Genomic DNA, 12,121 nt, shown 5'->3' with positions numbered 1-12,121 from the left:
AACTGAAATACTGACATACGTAGGTTTCATTCTAGTTTAGAGCTGGCTTTTAGTGAAACTTGCAGGAGGTCCTACTTCCTGCCTGTGAGTTAGGGTGATAGCATCGCACCCTAAAAATGCTGCCTTGTTCAGAAGTGACATGATCACTTTTCAGTTTGGAGTATTGGTAGGCAGGCAGATTTATGTGGAAGCACTTTGTTTTTACTACATGTGTAAAAGTCCAGGGAACACTGACTAGGATATGAGGTGCTCCTTTTTGGTGGTGCATTAGCAACGTGGCAGTTACTGATCTGTCATTTACTTTGAAAAGGAAATGTGAAGTTTTGGCCTCATGCCTGGAGTAGCTCCAGATGGTCAGAAAAGATTTTTGTACTGAAGTCAAAGAGTATATTGCAGTGATAGAATTGGGCTTGTTATGTTTGTATTAGAACATTGACTTCTTACTTTGTCCCTCTGTGAAGTTTTGATTTATTTATTTTTTCCCCCTGAGGAAGTGAGTGGAGTATGGAATATTTGGAATACCTTGGTTCTTGGTGATGGCGAGTCAGAGGTGGGATATGTGGTCTGTGTACTTGCTTGGTCAGCCTCAGTACCCCTGGTATTTAGTATTTACAGAGGATGCTTGAAGAGTTGGAATGTAGAGATCTATCAAGACCATTCTAGCTGATTTGGGAAACGCGGGTCAGAAGCTTCATCTGGGTTGTGTGCGCTTCTGTGATAAACTGGCTGTTAGCCCACAACTGTTACTTAGCGGCTTTCCTTAGTCGTTTGGCCCTTCTCTGATGGGAGCTGATGTTACTTCATCTCTTCTCATGTTTCCCCATGATTCTGTGGCTGATAGGGTAACAGTGAAGTATAGGTGTTCCAGTATGGGTGGGAGGTGAGGCCTGGGGAGATGAGCAGGGGAGAGGTCATGGTATTAACCAACACTTCCCAAGCTTTGCTCTACTGGGCGCTAGAGCGTAAGTTCCACATGTGACCTTGCTTATGTACCTTCATGTCAGTCCTAGAAGGGGAATGATGTGATTCCTATTTTCTAGATGAGAAAACTGAGATTCAGAGAGAGAATAATCTGCCCAAGGTAACAACTAGATAATTCTCTTTTGCTGCCTGCTCACATACAATTTTGGAGAAATTTATTAAAAGTTTCCTGCCCTTTCAGGTTAGGGGTGACCTCGGTCTTCAGGAAATAAAGCTCATTTTCCTCTGGGGAACCTGGAGCTTGTTGAAGCTGAGCCTTTTAGTAAAGCTTGGTCACAAGGCCCAGATTAGGACCTAAGCCTCCAGGCCCGGCTGGTGCTCCCACACTGTTTTCGGTTACTCTTGTGGTTATTGGGCAACTCGGTGAGTCTGAAGAACACCAACAAAATTTCTGTCTTCGAAGAAAATGCGACCCATGGGGAAGTGACCTTCCGTTGCATACCACACAAAGGAGTTTTATCTCTTTTGAAAAAGATGTTGGTATGCACATTGAAAACAATGAGAAAAATCTAGAATTTTGATTCTCGTACTCTCAGTTGATCGTCCAGGTGTTTGACAGAGGTCGCTCTTCTGGAGTACTTGCGTGGAGGGGCAGCCAGCAAGCACGCGCGAGACCTCACACCAGCTCACTCTTTGCCGGCGCCGTAGCTCCTCCCGAGTCCCTTCTTGGCCTGGGCTAGTTTCTAAATTGGTGCTTTTCTCTGCAGACCCAAGACCTGGTTAGCAGTTTTTTTTTTTTTTTTCTCTCTCTGATTCAGTCTTCCATGAGCGTCCAGAATTGTCCTCTAGGTTGTTACTCTGCTTCTCAATTTTGTCTTCTTTTTAAATCTGCTGTTTAGATACTGTTTAGGCAGTATTATTTTTCCCTCTCTCTGCTGTGGCACCGTAATTAGCTCATGAGTTCTTTTGGGATTGGGGCCTAAACTGCAGGAACACCCTGTTCTAGTTGATGCGCTTTTTGCAGTCGTTCTACCTTTTCGATGAGAAGGATCAAAGTGGAGTGGAGGTGGCTTAGTCTGGCTCAATGTAAATCTGATCTCTGAGGCTTTTCCACATTCACAAAAGCCCAGATTGGGGCTTTCCTTTTAGTTGCTGTTACTTTATTATTACAATTATGAATGGCACATCAGTGCTATTATTTTATAAAAGATAATAAAATAAAGGTACATTTTCTTAGTGTTAAAAAAAGACAACTACCATGAGTCCTAGAGCTATGGTTACATCAGGAATTTTTTATCTGACACAGTCTCGGGTGGGTTTTTGGTGCAGTCTGCCTGTATCGGGGGAGTGGAATGTCATCACTCTTAAATAAAAAAAAAAAAATTACTTGAGGCCTGTTAGGAGTCTGTAGAAGATTGTAGTTTCTTAATGACTTGTGGTCTAGGTAGAACAAGCTCTTTCAGAGCCCTTGGGAAACCAGTAATCTTCCCTACTGCTTACCCTCATGACTTATTAAATACACTTTAAGGGGTTCCCCCTCCTGTTTGTTTTGAAGAGACTTCCTCTGAGAATGAATGGTAAAATACTTGTTTTTAGGTCTCGTTCCCCCCCCCCCCCAGAGGATGTGGTATTGTCACTGTTTTGGGTTGTGTGTTGTGGTATTACCCAAACGCTCCTGAGCGTGGGCAATGTGCAGGGGCATCTCCTTCCACTGCCTCTGTGCCCATGTGCTCCACGAGCACCGCTCAGCCTCCCACTCAGGAATCTGCCTGTGTGCCTTTGCTTGGAGTGCTTCCTCCACTCCTCATTTGCCCCTCAGTCATAGGGCGACCACCAGGATTTTAATCCACATTTCCTAACGCTCAGGCCCATCCCAGTGGAACCCACGTTACAGCCCCCACAGCTCTTTCCAGGGGCTTCTGTTCTGCCTTTTACACTGCTGTCATTTCCTACCTGTTCTTGCCCCACCGAACTCAGACTCTGGGCTCCTCTGGAGGGATTGTAGGCTCACCTTTAAGATCTCAGGCGTCAGAGCTGACGCCATGCCGACTGAGTAAGGAAGAGCATGAAAGAAGATAAGAAATTCGTGGTTGACTCTCCTGATCATGGCTCCCGTACTCTCAGCACTCTGGCCCCCTGTCCCTCCAGCATTTTACTTGAATGAGTGTGTGGTTCTCTCCTTCCAAACCACTGGGCAGGTATTTGCTCCAGAATGTTTTCTGAGGAGTCCTTATTTATAGCAAGAATAAAAATGTTTTGTAGGGAAATTTAATAATAATAATAATAAACACAGATGGAGTCCTTGCTATGTGCTGGACACTGTTTTAAGAGCTTTATGCGCATTTCTTCACCTCATCATCACAGCTTCAAAGGTAGGTACCTTACCCTCTCCGTTTTGTGAATGAATGAACTGTGGCACTGAGAGGGCTGGCAAGTTGTGGAGTCAGGATTTGAACCCAGGCAGTTCTGGTCTTTAGGTAAGTTGTATTGGGTAAGAGAGGGCATAATAACAGCTTCTCCCGAAACTCCATATTCCTCTTGAACTCTTTTCTGTGTTACGTATTGTCTTGTTGCTTGTATAGTTACTTGGGTCAACTTACTGTGTTTTTGCTGAGAAACATCATTGTCAACTTCCTTGACCTGGTAACTTCTTGATGGGCAATTTGAGAAGGTAACCACAATTAAACCTCAGGAGATGGCCTTGTTAGGCTAGTTTTGCATATCTTAATGAGATCGAATCAGAATTTCTTTGGTATTTATTTATTCATTCTTCTTTGCTAATAAGCAAAATGTTTTGTAAAATGTTTGCTGGCTTTTATGCAGCCCGAGTGAGCAAATGCAGTTAACACTATTAGGCAAAGGTTGAGCTCCTCAAAGAATTAGTGAATCTTAGAAGTTACTGTCAGGGGCCTTTAACCTAAGTGGCCAGCCACGGTTCCTGAGCCCTTCACACCCCCTTCCCGTTCACCACTCAGAGTACCTTGATGCCTCACCTATTGGCAGTGGGTAGTACCTAGATGCTCTGGCCAGGTGGCTCATGTTTCCTCCTCCCTGGGAAGGAAGTCGTGGAATCTGGCTAACAATTCCATTTAGTCCTCTTCATTGAATTGGCCCTTTTTTTTTTTTCCCTTTCTATTCTCAGTAGAGTAATAGCTTGAAACCATTTTTAGAGGGGCTACTAAAGCTGTTCACAAACTGATGGCCTTTTATTCAAACGGCACTTTATTTGCAAAGCAGTTTTCTATGTATTATCTATTGTGTCATTTTCACAGGACCCTGTGAAGTAAACAAAGTGAGGATTGTCCCAGTTCACAGATAGGAAAACCTAACCTTCTCAGGACACCTTAGGACACCTCAGCAAATAAGGGGACGAATCAGGCAATAATTCCAATTGCAATTTCCTGATTCCAGATTCCCCCCCCCCCCCACTTCCCAGTGCATTGTATTATCTCAAAAGTGAAGAACCTCTCACTGAAAATCCGTAGGTGCAAAGATTCTGCACTTCTAATGATAGGAACATGGAAATATTTTTACTGTGCTAACATTTTCCTAGACTGTTAGTAGAATATTTTGACATCTTTATAAATGACAAATAGAGTTAAAAATCACTTAGGTTACCATAATTATGTAATTTTAGATGTTTAAATATTAAACTGGGATCCATCAACAGAATGCAGCCTCTTGATAGCCTTAAAAAAAAAAGAAAGGCACATCTTGAGTCAAGAATTAAGATATTAAAATAAGGCTCTTGGCTATTTCTGGAATATGTTAGCTAATCTCCCTTGTGGTTTTCTTTCTCTGGAATTGGTGAAGAAAGAGACAAACAAAATCCCAAACCAAGTCACATGAAAGAATTAACACTCCTTTGGGCATACAGTTGTTTGGTATAATCATAAATTCTGCTGCCCATAGTGGCTGACAAGGGGGTGATAGAGGAGAATCGTAGCACTTGGCCATTGACCGTGGACCAAATAAACATGTGTTATGACTTTTAACCTTTACCTTTTACTTTAAGCAAGAGAACCTTACAGGTAGGTGAGTTGGGTTTTTTTAGGTTGCAGCTATGAAAAATAACAAACATATTCAAAAGTAGAGAATAATAGTGGGTCCCCATGTTCTTGTCTTGGTCCCAGTAACCAGCACCTCATGGTCAGTCTGGTTTCACTTTACCCGTCCCTTTCCCACTTCCTGCAGTAACATTTTGAAGCAAATCCCAGACCTCTTATCATTCAATCTTTACATATTTCAGTATTTTTTTCAGATAAGGTCTTCCAAAGTTTATTTTCTTATTTAGAAAAGTTTTACAAATGAAACGTTGGAATTTTTGCTGTATAAGTTTGTGGTTGAGATTATGCAATTTCTAACTAATCAGCACTTTTCAGATTTTTGGCTGACAAACTGTTTCTGAAACAGGGAAAAAGTTAAATTCACGGTAACAAATAAATGTGTGTCTTGGTAGTGCTAAAAATTAGCTTATTTTTCAGACTTAACTTTTGTTCTTATTGAAAATTAAGATGTTTCATAAACTTTTGAACTCTTGTGTAGAACCATTCATGTTGGTCAGTTTTGTGTGCTTTCAATCTTCATTTTTCCCAGCTATTTTGAACCGCCTAAATAGTGTACCTTAAGCTTATGCAATCATTTAGGTTCTAATGGTAGGGAATTTTCAGTAAGTTGGATATAACTTTAGTAGCAGGTTTCCATTCAAGGACTGTACTTGCTAATTGTAGGTGCTTATTAAGGAGAATTCTCAGGTTTTATAGAATAAGTAAATGGATTTATGGGCCTTATTTATATGTGTATGTATGTATTTTTAAATGTTTATATGCTATGAATTTAACCGAAGTTGGGAAAACTAACCTAATTTATATACAATCAATTAATTGGTTCATTAAAATTTTAATTTTATTGTACGTAATAAAGAATAAAAAATTAATCTTTATTCTTTGTAGGTGAGGAGCTTACTTCGTGAATGGTAGTCAAACTTAAAAGGCACATTTTGGCTAATGAATCTTACCTTTTCGCTTAAGTGTCCCAAGGCAGCGTGGAGACTGTTACAGGCAGTCACACATACTAAAAAGAACAAAATACTCATTAACTAGAAACAACTATGAGCATTTTTAAGGCTCTGAAGCATACTGTCAGGCTTAATAATAACAGCAAATATTAGCTTAGTACTTGCTGTTCTGAGCACTTAACTAACTCATTTAATTGCTCCCATAGTCCTCTAAGGATAGATGTTATAATGATCCTTGCCTTATAGATAGGGAACTGAGGCACAGGGATGCTAATAAGTAGTAGTCCCAACCCCAGTTACTAAGTTGTCAGAATTCAGCAGTTACTCCAGAGTGTAGGCTCTTAACAGTTCTGCCTAGAGCCTCACTTGGTTTATAAGGTGAAATACTAATAGTTCATAGTATGCATAGCCTTGCATTTTTGTCAATGAGAACATGTCCTTTTAGAACACTGCTGTCCAATGGAATTTTCCAAAATGATGGTGATATCCTATCTGCATTATGCAGTAGGATGAACACTAATCGCATTGAGCACTTGAAATATGGCTAAGGTGACTGAGGGGTGACATTTTAAATTCTGTTTAATTTTAATAGCCACACGTAGCTGTAGTGGCTTCAGGATTGGACATTGAAGTTTTAGAGTCCAAGAGACCTGGGAGGAATTTATAGTTTGCGTTTTCCTGGGGAAATGACAACTTCTTGACATTTTGTGATTCAGTATCTTGACTTCACTAGGGTAGTCAGTGATTGTATCATTGAATAGTGATGATTTTAATGAGTGAAACTATTTTTACAAATCAGATAATTGAATGTTTAAAACAGTAATACCTAACAACCAACTTCTGTTTGATCATTAACATAAGACATGGTCAGCCTACCACATCTGGAGGCATCCCCTCGTTAATTCCTCCGTAGCTGAGCAAAAATTGCTTTGACGTTCCCTTACGCTTTTCAGCCTTGGAGAGGAGTTCTTGCTTGTAAAGAGTCCAGCTCCTTGGTCAAGCTTAACATCAAGGAATGATGATAAGATAGTAAAATGGACTTTGTGGGCCAAAGGCAGCTCTTAAGAAGCAAGCATTGAGCTTTTCATCTTTCTCTACAGCTGAATTGTGTTGACAGAGTTCCCATCTATGAAAATACAGCAAGAAAACTCATGGGTAATGAAGCCAGGTTTCATTTCAGATGAGACCACATAAACTCTGGTATTGATGCCTCCTCTAACGTGCTTTCATCTAAGTCTTTATGAGGCTCTTAAACCTAATTATTTTAATCTTTTCTTTATGTTGATGAAAAGGGCCAGAGTGGTTGCTTCCATCAGCAACGGTGGGGATCTGAAATGCAGGCAAGCAGTGCTTCCAGATGGTGGCGGGTTTTGGACCTTAGCCACTCAGCAGACATAATTAAACATGTCTGCAGTTCTCAAACAGACCTTTTCTTTGTTTATGGGATTGAACTGTTATCATTAGCATTTAAGTGAAGGACTTGAAGTACTAGAGCCAGGTGCTATATCAGCTACTGTATTAAATACTGGGTCTGGAACTCTGCTTTGAAAGGTTTGTATGGAGAAGTTTCCGCAAACATTTGGGAATTAGGATGGCTGTGGGGTGTTTTCAACAGGTCTTGTTTGCTCACTTCCTGCTTGTCATTCTCAATGTAGCAAAGTTAGAATGTAGAGAGTCAGGATCTGATGTGAAAGTGGATTGGGACTTTCAGGCAAAAAGTATGGGATGGTCGGTGAAATCGGCCATATTCCTGGCTCCGGCACTCGCTTCTGTTTGAAGTGGAGCAGATCATTCAGTTACTGTGGACTTGGACTTCTCCACTTGGTAAAACTTCTTTCGGGATGGGAAACCACTTATCACGAGAAAGTGATTGGACTTCGTGAAAAGAGAATTATAGTTTATTTGTAGAATGAAAGATAGCTGTGAATAACATCTTCAAAAAAAATAAATGGGGTACCTGGGTGGCTCAGTCATTAAGTGTCTGCCTTTGGCTCAGGTCATGGTCCCAGGGTCCTGGGATCGAGCTCCGCATTGGGATCGAGCCCCGCGTTGGGCTCCCTGCTTGGCGGGAAGCTTGCTTCTCCCTCTCCCACTCCCACTGCTTGTGTTCCCTCTCTTGCTGTGTCTCTCTCTGTCAAGTAAATAAATAAAATCTTAAAAAAAAAAAAAAAGCTGTGAGTTCCCATGTTTAGTCTGACGGCCCCATTGCCAGTAAAGTCTCCATTTACACTTTTAATGATGATTTAAGGAGCAGGTGAGCATCATTTTTTTTTTTTTAAAGATTTTTTATTTATTTATTTGACAGAGAGAGACAACGCAAGAGAGGGAACACAAGCAGGGGGAGTGGGAGAGGGAGAAGCAGGGAGCCCGATGCGGGGCTCGATCCCAGGACCCTGGGATCATGACCTGAGCGGAAGGCAGACGCTTAACGACTGAGCCACCCAGGCGCCCCTAGGTGAGCATCATTTAAAGACCTTTGGGACGTGTTTTGCTCATGCAGGTCACTGTACGGTATGTTCTGTAGCTAGTTCCCTTCTTCACTGAAGCTTTAGAACTAAGTCGGCCTTGTGGCGGGGAGTGATTGCACAGCTTAGGTAAGTGTAGGGACTGACTTGTTTTATATCCTCACCACTGAGAAACCGGCCATATTTTAGCCAGGAAAGAAAATTCACCTTTTTTTGTGTTTCCCCCAGCCTGCTTTCCTTACCACATGACCTTTAAGAACTGTTCTCTTCCTGGAAACCAAGCCTTCCCTTATGAATTTAGGACAGTGCTTGCTGCATCTCAAGCAAGGGCGATATCACAGGATGACGACTCCGGAGGAGGGCTTCATCGGGTTATGACCGTGCAGCAGATGTACTGAAATAGTTGCTTACAAATGAATTGACAGTTGATGGGCCCTGTTTTTTCAGTCACTTAATGGAGTGTGTGAGTCTGTCTTGAGGGAGGTCTTTATACAGTTGATTGCGTATTGGTGCTGAGCTGCAGCCGGTGACTGTGGAGGCTGCCACAGGGGTGGCCCTCTTGCTGTGCAGCGATTCCAGATTCCGCTGGGCCGGTATGCAGGTCTAGTTCTCGGTTTACAGATCCTGTGTGTTCTGTGACTTCGAAACCATACACGTGTGTGTGCTTACACGCATCCCTTCAGCCTGTGCACACACAGCAGCCTACACCACGGACACGGAATGACAGTTGAGCCTTGCACTCTTTCAGCACAAAGTTAAAACTTGACTCATTTAAAGATAGATTCGTTCTGTTTAAGAGCAGCCCTTTACCTTGTGCTTTTGCATGTTGTTACTTGTTTTAGTGAGGTTTGTTGCTTACGACCGGAGAATCTTGCCTTCTTGCTATTTGAGGCTGATTTCATAGTGCAGGATGTCTCCGGTATCTTAGTTTGCGACTTGATAGCAGGAGTTATGCTTTAAGGCCTGGAAAAAAATAAGGTAATTTAAAGTCTGTTTTGAGACCCATGCAGAGGAAGCTATTGCGTAACTATCGGGCACCTGAAACTTGGCAGGCCCCAAGTCCACTGGTGGCCGCAGTCACATGATTGATTACCAGTTGGGAACTGTAGTTAGCTTATTGCAGACCTACATCCCACATAACTGATGCTGTCATCAGTGTCAAACTACTCACCCTGTTCTGCCCGCTTCCTTCCAATAACAAAAGTTTGCCTTGCATGTGTGAAAGGGTGTGTGACTGTGTTTGTGTATGGAATTAGAGTTTTTAACCATGATCCAGTCACAACTGCAGGCCTACCTTGGAGGTATTATGAGTTTGGTTCCAGACCACCAGAGTAAAGTGAATAGCACAAGGAAGTGAATCCATTGAATTTTTTGGTTTCCCAGTGCATAGAAAAGTGAAGTTTGTACTATCCAATAGTCTGGTAAGTGTGCAGTAGCATTAAGTCTAGAAAAAAAAGCCCATACCTTAATCAAAAAAAAAAAAGCTAAACCATGTGAACTTGAGCAAGTTGTAATCTTTTTGCTCGTGTTGGCTCTTGCCTTGATCTTGCTGGCTGCTGACTGACTGGGGTGGTGCTTGCTGAAGGTTGGGGTGGCTGTGGCAATTCTTAAAATAGGACAGCAATGAAATCTGCCACATGGGTTGACTCTTCCTTCACAAATGATTTCTCTGTAGCATTTGATGCTGTTTGATAGCATTTCATCTATAGCAGAACTTCTTTCAAAATAGGAGTCAGTGCTGTCTAACCCAGACACTGCATTATCAACTAAGTTTGTGTAATGTTCTAAATTTTTTATTGTCATTTCAACCGTCTTCACAGCATCTTCATCAGGAGTAGATTCCATTTTAAGAGACCACTTTCTTTGCTCGTTCGTAAGAAACAACCCCTCATCTGTTCAAGTTTCATCATGAGCTTGCAGCAATTCAGTCCCATCTTCAGGCTCCACTTCTAACTTTAGTTCTCTTGCTGTTTCTACCACATCTGTAGTTGTTTCCTCCACTGGCAGTCTTGAACCCCTCAAAGTCATCCATGAAGGTTGGAATGGACTTCTTTCAAAATTCCTGCTCATGTTGATATTTTGATCTCTTTCCATGAATCATGAATGTTTTTAATGGAGTCTAGAGTGGTGAATACTTTCCAGAAGGATTACAATTTACTTTCCCCAGTTCAATCAGGAGAATCACTGTCTATGACAGCTATAGCCTTATGGAATGTAGTCCTTACATAATAAGACTTGAACGTCAGAATTACTCCTGATTCATGGGCTGCAGAATGCGTATTGTTTTAACAGACGTGAAAAAATATTAATCTCATTGTACATTTCCGTCAGAGCTCTTGGGTGATCAGGCGCATTGTCAGTGAACAGAAAGGAATCTTTTTCTCTGCACAGTAGGTCTCAACAGTGGGCTTAAGATATTCAGTAAACCATGTTGTAAACAGATGTCCTGCCATCCAGGCTTTTTATAGAGCACAGGTGGAGTAGATTTAGCATAATTCTTTAAAGGTCCTAGGATTTTCAGAATGGTACATGAGCATTGGCTTCAACTGAAAGTCAGCAGCTGCCTCAGCCCTTAGCAAGAGAGTCAGCCTGTCCTTTGAAGTTTTGAAGCCAGGCATTGACTTCTTTCTACCTAGAAAGTCCTAGATGGTATCTTCTTCCAATATGAGGCTGTTTTGTCTACACTGAAAATCTGTTGTTTAGTGTGGCCACCTTCATGAATTATCTTAGCTAGATCTTCTGGAGAACTTGCTGCAGCTTCTACATCAGCACCTGCTGCTTCCCCTTGTACTTTTATGTTACAGCGACGGCTTCTTCCCTCCAACCTCACGAACCAACCTCTGCTAGCTTTGAACTTACTTCTGCAGCTTCTTTACCTCTCTCAGCCTTCATAGAATTGACAAGAGTTAGGGCCTTGCCCTGCATTAGGTTTTGGCTTAAGGGAATGTGGTGGCTGGTTTGATCTTTTATCCAGACCACTAAAAGTTTCTCTGTATCAGCAATAAGGCTGTTTCTCTTTCTTATCATTTGTGTGTTCACTGGAATAGCACTTTTTGTTTCCTTTAAGAACTTTTCCTTTGCGTTCACAACTTGGCTAACTGGTGCAAGAGGCTTAGCTTTTGGCCCATCTTGGCTTTCAATATTTTTTCCTCCCCAGGCTTAATCGTTTCTAGCTTTTGATTTCTACTGAAAGACTTGTGACTCCTCCTTTTACTGGAACACTTTGAGGCCATTGTAGGGTTATTAATTTGCCTAGTTTCAATATTGTCCTGTCTCAGAGTCAGGAGGTCTGGGCAGAGGGAAAGAGATGGGGGAATGGCTGGTTGGCAGAGTAGTCAGAATACACACAACATTGGATTATGGATTAAGTTCACCATTTTATATGGGTACAGTTTGTGGTGCTCCAAAACAGTCATAATAATGACATCAAAGATCACTGATCACAGATGACCATAGCAAATATAATAATAATAATGAAAAAGTTTGGAATGCTGCGAGAATTAGGAAATGGGACACAGAGACACGAAGTGCGCAAATGCTGTTGGATAAATGATGCCAGTGTCCTTGTTTGTTGCCAGGTTGCCACAGTCCTTCAATTTGAGGCAAAACAAAAATCAAAAAACAACATCTGTGAAGTGCAATCATATGAGGTATGCTTGTATTTGAACTTGCTGATTTTAATAAGACATTAGAAAAATTGAAGATTCCATGCTTCTCC

At 41.6% G+C, this 12,121-nt stretch overlaps 1 protein-coding gene across 5 annotated transcripts in view; it reads left to right on the top strand.

Moving 5' to 3' along the window:
- Positions 1–12,121, top strand: part of FNDC3B (fibronectin type III domain containing 3B) — a 336,800-nt gene that overhangs the window by 23,577 nt on the left and 301,102 nt on the right. The window contains exon 1 of one of the 5 annotated variants that reach the window (XM_078069206.1): positions 12,010–12,053. The exons of the other annotated variants lie outside the window; for them this stretch is intronic. The gene's annotated coding sequence lies outside the window, so the exon portion shown is untranslated. Of the gene's footprint in view, positions 1–12,009; positions 12,054–12,121 lie in introns of those variants that run through there. 5 annotated transcript variants of the gene reach the window in all.

Source organism: Halichoerus grypus, chromosome 1 (assembly GCF_964656455.1).
Source record: "Halichoerus grypus chromosome 1, mHalGry1.hap1.1, whole genome shotgun sequence".
Taxonomy (NCBI): Eukaryota; Metazoa; Chordata; class Mammalia; order Carnivora; family Phocidae; genus Halichoerus; species Halichoerus grypus.
This window is presented reverse-complemented; position numbering and strand designations above follow the sequence as displayed.